Source organism: Acipenser ruthenus, chromosome 30 (genome assembly GCF_902713425.1).
Source record: "Acipenser ruthenus chromosome 30, fAciRut3.2 maternal haplotype, whole genome shotgun sequence".
Lineage (NCBI taxonomy): Eukaryota > Metazoa > Chordata > Actinopteri > Acipenseriformes > Acipenseridae > Acipenser > Acipenser ruthenus.
In genome coordinates this window covers 6,618,577-6,624,946 of record NC_081218.1, presented here as the reverse complement: position 1 = coordinate 6,624,946, position 6,370 = coordinate 6,618,577, and the positions used below count along the sequence as shown (strand labels likewise).

General features: G+C 45.7%; 1 pseudogene; it reads right to left on the bottom strand.

Annotated features, from left to right (window-relative positions):
- Positions 1-1,040: 1,040 nt before the first annotated feature.
- On the bottom strand, positions 1,041-2,303 carry LOC117396821 (NACHT, LRR and PYD domains-containing protein 3-like; annotated as a pseudogene).
- Positions 2,304-6,370: the final 4,067 nt, after the last annotated feature.

The window sequence follows — 6,370 nt, the reverse complement described above, 5'->3', positions numbered from 1 at the left end:
AACTACACCAGACTAGAGATGATTTCTAAATTATTATTTTTGGTAACAAAAATAAATAGCTAGTGGCTTTGCCAACGTTTATCCTATATAAATTGATTTCAGTCAAACTCAGGCTTTTTGGGGAATTCAGCGTTTTACCAGCTTTTACATTACAAGCTTTACCGATTAAAATCCGAAAGTAGCAAGCCTAAAATATATTCTAAGCTGTTCATGTTCTGTGCTTGACTGGTACCACTCTGTCTATCCTGTCACAAGCATTTATTCCCAGCACCAGGACTCTAGTACTCTAGCTCCCTTCAGATATCGGAATTTTTAGTGTAAATGCAATTATTTAGTTACTGTCTGACCACAGTGCAGTGAGAGAGAAAGAAAGAGAGAGAGAGACTGTATTACTCACCTGAGTGTGTGACAGTGGTGCAGAGCTGGACTCAGTCTGTTCAGGCACTCCTTTGTGTCCTTGACAGATCAATCTCTTTGACAGCTCCACCTTGGCTGAGGACGTATCCCAGCACTGCACAGTCCAGAGGGCTTAAAGTTGTGTTTGTAAATGCCAGCTTTGTCAGCTCTCTAATTGAGTCTCTTATTATTATCGCATTCTGAGTTTCATAGAGCCACTGAAAGATGTGCAGAAGTTATTTTCTTGTATCCTCCTTGTTCTGCTGATCCTGCTGACCCTGCTGACCCTGTAGATCCTTCACAGCCCGTTCAGTCCTTTCTTTCAGCCACCACAGCACTTTATGACCCGTTTGTGTCACAAACTGCCCCAGGATTGTCAGCAGTGGTTTAGTCATAGGAAACCTGCACAGTCCTGCCAGGAACCGAGTGAGGATCTCAAACTGTCCATCTGTACAGGAGTCCAGGTTTCCAAGCATCTCACTGACATCTGCTGATGGGTCAAGGAAAAAGTTACAGGCAGCCAAGAACTCCTGTACAGTGAGGTGGAAGAATGTGTAGGTTGTGTGCTCCAGACAGCTTTCTCTTTGCAGGATTTCTCTCATGAACCCAGAGAGGAATGGAGAGGACAGAAGAGACATGAGACCAAAGGTAGACATCTCAAATTTATCATAAAACACAAGGGTCCTATTCTTCACTCCGTGATAAGCCATCTTTCCGATTTTGACTAGAGTTCCTCGTGTGTCGTCAGCTTCTCATTTGTGATTGGTGAGGATGTTGGTAATAAAGATCACAAACAGCTCAGTGATAGTTTGGGGCGCGTGTCTCTGTTTCCATTCTTCTGCAGTGAAATGGGATCTCAGAGCAGAGCAGATAATCCAGCAATAGGAGGGGTTGTAGCACATGGTGTAGATGATGTCATTCTGCTCCACATACTCAAAAGCTTTAGTGCCAAGCGGAGAGTCAAAGAATTTCATGAAGTATCTCTTCCTTTGTTCAGGGAAGAACCCGAGGATCTCTGCATACCGATCAACTCTGTCTGTATCCAGGGGCTCCAGGGCTGTTGGTCTGCTTGTGATCAGAACTGAACATCCCTTCAGTAATGTCTGTGTTATCAGGCTGGTGACTATGACAGGAATAGGAAAGACATCCTCTGGATTTGAGCAGAGTCGTTTCTGTGTGAAATCCAGTCTGTGCTTGTACTCATCCAGGCCATCAAATACAAACAGTACAGACTCCGGTCTCTTCAGGATCTTTCTTAACCGCGGATCATTTAGATGTTTGTTCAGCTTTACAATCAGCCTCGTAAGGGGCATCGTCGCCTCCTCCTCCTCTATGAGGTTCAGCTCCCTGAATTTAAACAGGAACACAAACGCAAACCTCTGGTAATGAAGGTATCGGACCCAGTCAAACATGAATCTTCTGCACCATGGTGGTTTTTCCTATTCCTGCCACTCCACTGACCACTACAATGCGGGGGGGCTCATCACTTCCAGGGCTCCTTCTGAAAAGCTGATTGATCCAGATCCGCTCACATTTCTCTTGCATTCGGCTCTCCAGCAGCTCTGCATGCTTCTTCCCAGTCTCCAGCAGCTCATGGTGAGTCTCTCCCCTGGTTCTTCTATACTGGTTAATGATCATCACCAATGTATACTGGCTCTCAAAGCTCACCTCTCTGGAGTGGGGATTACCAGGACCAGGCTGTTCCCCCAGAGCTCTAGTGTATGAGTCCAGGGCTGCTTTGTGTTTGTCCTGGAGTTCTGTGAAGAGCAATGAAATCCTCATGAATACAGCTGAAGTAAGTGCTGATTAAACAGTGGATAAGCTGGATACATTACAGAGGGTGCTTACCTTTAATACGTCTCTCCAGTTCTGGTCCGTGATGATCATAATGAATCTCTTTCAGAAGGTCAGACCCTAGAGGCAATAAAGGCAGATGAGACCAGCAGTAATAGTGATGGAAGCTGTTAACAGCAGAGCAATCACATTCTTAAAGGCTGAAATTCACTCAGCATTGGCACCTGTTTCATTAACATTGTTACACTTGTAATGCCACTAGTCTTCAGCAGCCTATTCATTATTGCATGTGCTGTTCATCAGCTTTATATAAAGAGTTTAAATATGGTGTAAACAACACTGTATTCAAAGTAGACACAATCTTTGGGGATAATTATATTTGATTTGTGAGTTATATATATACAAAAAAAACTTTTATATTAAGAAAAATAGTTCTGATATTACATGAAGATGGTTGTAATCCCAATTTCTATCAGATTTTCAACAGATACCAAATACAATGGGATCCATTAGATGTAAGAAGTACTCAATTATGAATAATAATTCACTCTGTAATTAAGATATTTTACAAGTACACCACTTGATTTTGCAATTTGTCCATTTCTAAATGGAATTCCTTGCTGTAGCAGGGTAGTGCTGCGGTCAAGGCTGGTCAGCGGCAGGAAAGCAAACCCAGAGACTGACGCTGCAGTTTAAAAGCGCTGTTGCACACGTTTATTAAACACAAAACAAAGAACAAAACAGGAATAAACAAACAAGGGAGCAGGGGAAAAAATAAAGGTTCAAACAAAAGAATCCACGCTTGTAGGCTGGGCATTCGCCTTCACTACCATTACAAAACACAAACACAATTCAACAACTCGACTGAACTCCCTGCACCCAAACAAAAGATTTCTCCTTGCTTGATGATCAATTATTCAATCAAGACCCAGCCACATTCCACACGTGTATTCAGCAGGGATGGAATTAAACCCATCCCTGCCATACTTAAATAAAAAACACACCACACATTGACACCATTAGTTTTGAATAAACTTCCTTTGTTAAACTGTCGCCTATAAACACTCATGTTGATGTGAATATATATCTATATAGGGCAGCAGTGTGGAGTAGTGGTTAGGGCTCTGGACTCTTGACCGGAGGGTTGTGGGTTCAATCCCAGGTAGGGGACACTGCTGCTGTACCCTTGAGCAAGGTACTTTACCTAGATTGCTCCAGTAAAAAAGCCAACTGTATAAATGGGTAATTGTATGTAAAAAGTAATGTGATATCTTGTAACAATTGTAAGTCGCCCTGGATAAGGGCGTCTGCTCAGACGCCAACATTTTATATGAACTGAAGGTCTTGTTTGCTACGTGACTTCCAGTAAATTGCAAAAAATAGGGTCAGCCGGGTAACTTGAACCACACGTGTTTTTTTTTTTTTATTTGGCCTTAGTTAGTTAGCTGTGTATTTTAAATGTTTATAATTCTTCATTTGCTTTTATATGTCTGCTGTGTCTTTTCATCTGCCATTTCTCTTCATATCCTTATTTTTCTTTTTCTATTTTATTTTGCCTTCTTATACAATCAAGATGGCCGTCATAGTAACAGTGTGTGCATGTGTTAGTTTAATTGAATATGTGTTTTTTTATTTTAATCTAAGATTTATTTTATTTTATCTAAGTTTATATTTTTTGTATAATATATAGACCCTTTGTCAGGTCCAGAGTATTATTATTATTTATTGCTTAACAGATGCCCTTATCCAGGGCGACTTACAATTGTTACAAGATATCACATTAATTGAACCCACGACCCTCCAGTCAAGAGTCCAGAGCCCTAACCACTACCTCAATGGAACTGCCTCTGGATAACGCGTTGCATAATCTACCACTACTAATATACGTGTATACCCAGAGTCAGAAGGTAGAGTTCCCTGTATAACTACACACGTCCCCTGGGGTACGTAATTATTTCTTTTATTTTTTTGTTTCTTTTAAGGCAGGCTGTCTCAGTCAGCCATGCTTGCCTGCTCTTTCTTTACACTGATGTCTTTCTCCAGCATCACTGGGTATCCCCTCTCAGGCCACCCGAATGCACAACCAAGCGCAGTTCCTATGGGCCGAGCAATCCCCCAAGGCCCACCTCTCAGCCACTCAGAGAGAGGGAAAGCCAACACACCCTCTTCCCCACCTCTCCGTGTCATCGCAATGACTGACAGGCGGATCTTAGAAGACTGCTGCCCTCTTCCTGCAGATCCATGGATACGCCAGATAGTCTGCACATATCTCCCTTGTTACAGGCCCACTTTGTCCATTGCAATGCGTTCAAAGGGAGTGGAAATAATCGGCAGTGGAACCAAAGGGGCGGGGCGCACTCGACTCGGCGCTACTTGCTGGCAGTCTGGGCATGTGGCTACATATTTCGACACATCAGCATGAAGACCTACCCAATAGAATCGAGCCAATAGCTATTCCCTTGTCTTGTCAGCTCTGAGGTGCCCCGCAAAAGGGATACCATGCACCAGCCTCATGACCTCGGGCCGAAAGACGGGGGAACCAATAATTGTGTTACAGGCTGTCCTGTGCCCGCGGCTAGATTTACCCTATACAGTAATTGCCCCTTGATACTTAAGTGTGGAAATACTAGCGCCACAGCACCATCAACATCCTTACCTTCAATAGACCGGACCTGTCCCCAAGTGTGCACTAGTGAGGGGTCGTTATTTTGGCCCCACACTATGTCCGCGCTTGAGTGCCACATGTCCGGTATACTGAGAAGGGCTGGAGTAGCATCTGCCCTAGATGTCCCAGTAACTTCACCCTCTTGGTCACACTGCGTTCCAACTCCCTTTGACTGGCGTTTGTAACCCACCAGACCCCAGCCTTGTCTCAGTGATGATCCCTCCTATTTTGCGGTCCTTCTCTCTTTGTTCATTTTTCTAGGACTGAAAATAGGAGAAAACATTTCCGCTTGAAAAGGAAACACATCACCAATTCGTTCCCTTTTCTTTTTTTCTGCCACGTTTACATGTGTGGCTGAGACTACCATTATTTGCATTAATTCTTTACATTTTGGACAGTCTCGGCCCAGAATAACTGGGTGTGGCAATCTTTCCACCACCCCTACTACCAGGTGACATTTTATCGGTCCTACCAATAAATATACTTTTAGTGTGGGGTATGCTGCCATGTCTCCATGGATACAGGAGATGGCCATCTGACCTTGTGGCAGCCACGAAACACCGCCCAAGCTGTTCTAATCAAGGTTTGCTCACACCCTGTGTCCACTAATGCATGGGTTTTCACATTTCCTTAAACCACATCAATCATACAAGACCGACCATTTTCCCCACGCTTACCGGTGCCCAATTACACGCGGCCACGTCACACTCCATGGCAGCGGGGCATGACCTGGCCAGATGTCCCAGTTGATTGCACCTAAAACAAGTTGGGGGGACAGAGGGGGCAGTGGTTAGATATCTGTCCCATTGCTGGTATGGCAACGGGGCAGGAGCAGCACCTCTACCCCAGCTGGGGGCCAACCTTGATCTCCATGAAGGGGAGGCAAGGGGGCCCATTGGGGTCGGTGGTGTCGGAGGTCTGGGCCTGGGGCTGATGGTAGTGGTGGTGGCGGAGGAGAGAGGGGGGGCTCGGCTGCTCCGAAGGGTGGGAACTGACAGTATCCCGGTCCGGGCAGAGACTAGGGAGTCCTCATAATCCTCGGCCAGTTTCACAGTGTCCTCCAGGGTGTCGGGGTTGTGGCACCGTATCCAGGCTTGGGTATCACATGGCAGAATTGTTCCACAACCACCGCCTCCCCCATTTGCAGGTTGGTTTTCTTCTCTGGGGTCAGCCAGTGTACCATGTGGTCACACAACTGCATCGCAACCACCCTGGGGCGTGGCGTTGACGTGGTGGTGGCCAGCCGCTCAAACGCGACCAGGTACGCCTCTGGGTCATCCTCCGCTGACATCTTCATTGCCCGAGCCTTCGGTGCCGACATTGCTGGTGCTCCTGTAGGAGCTGATGCTGTGGAAAACGCCAGCCCTACCTGTTCAATGAGCGCAGTGTAGAGCTCCTCTCTCTTTCTCTCCTCTGTCTCCCATCTGCTGTCCAGCGCCTCCAGCAGCTACGCCAGTGCGTTGTGATCCATATCCTGTGACTGACAAAACGTGTGGCAATGGGGCAGGGTGGAAA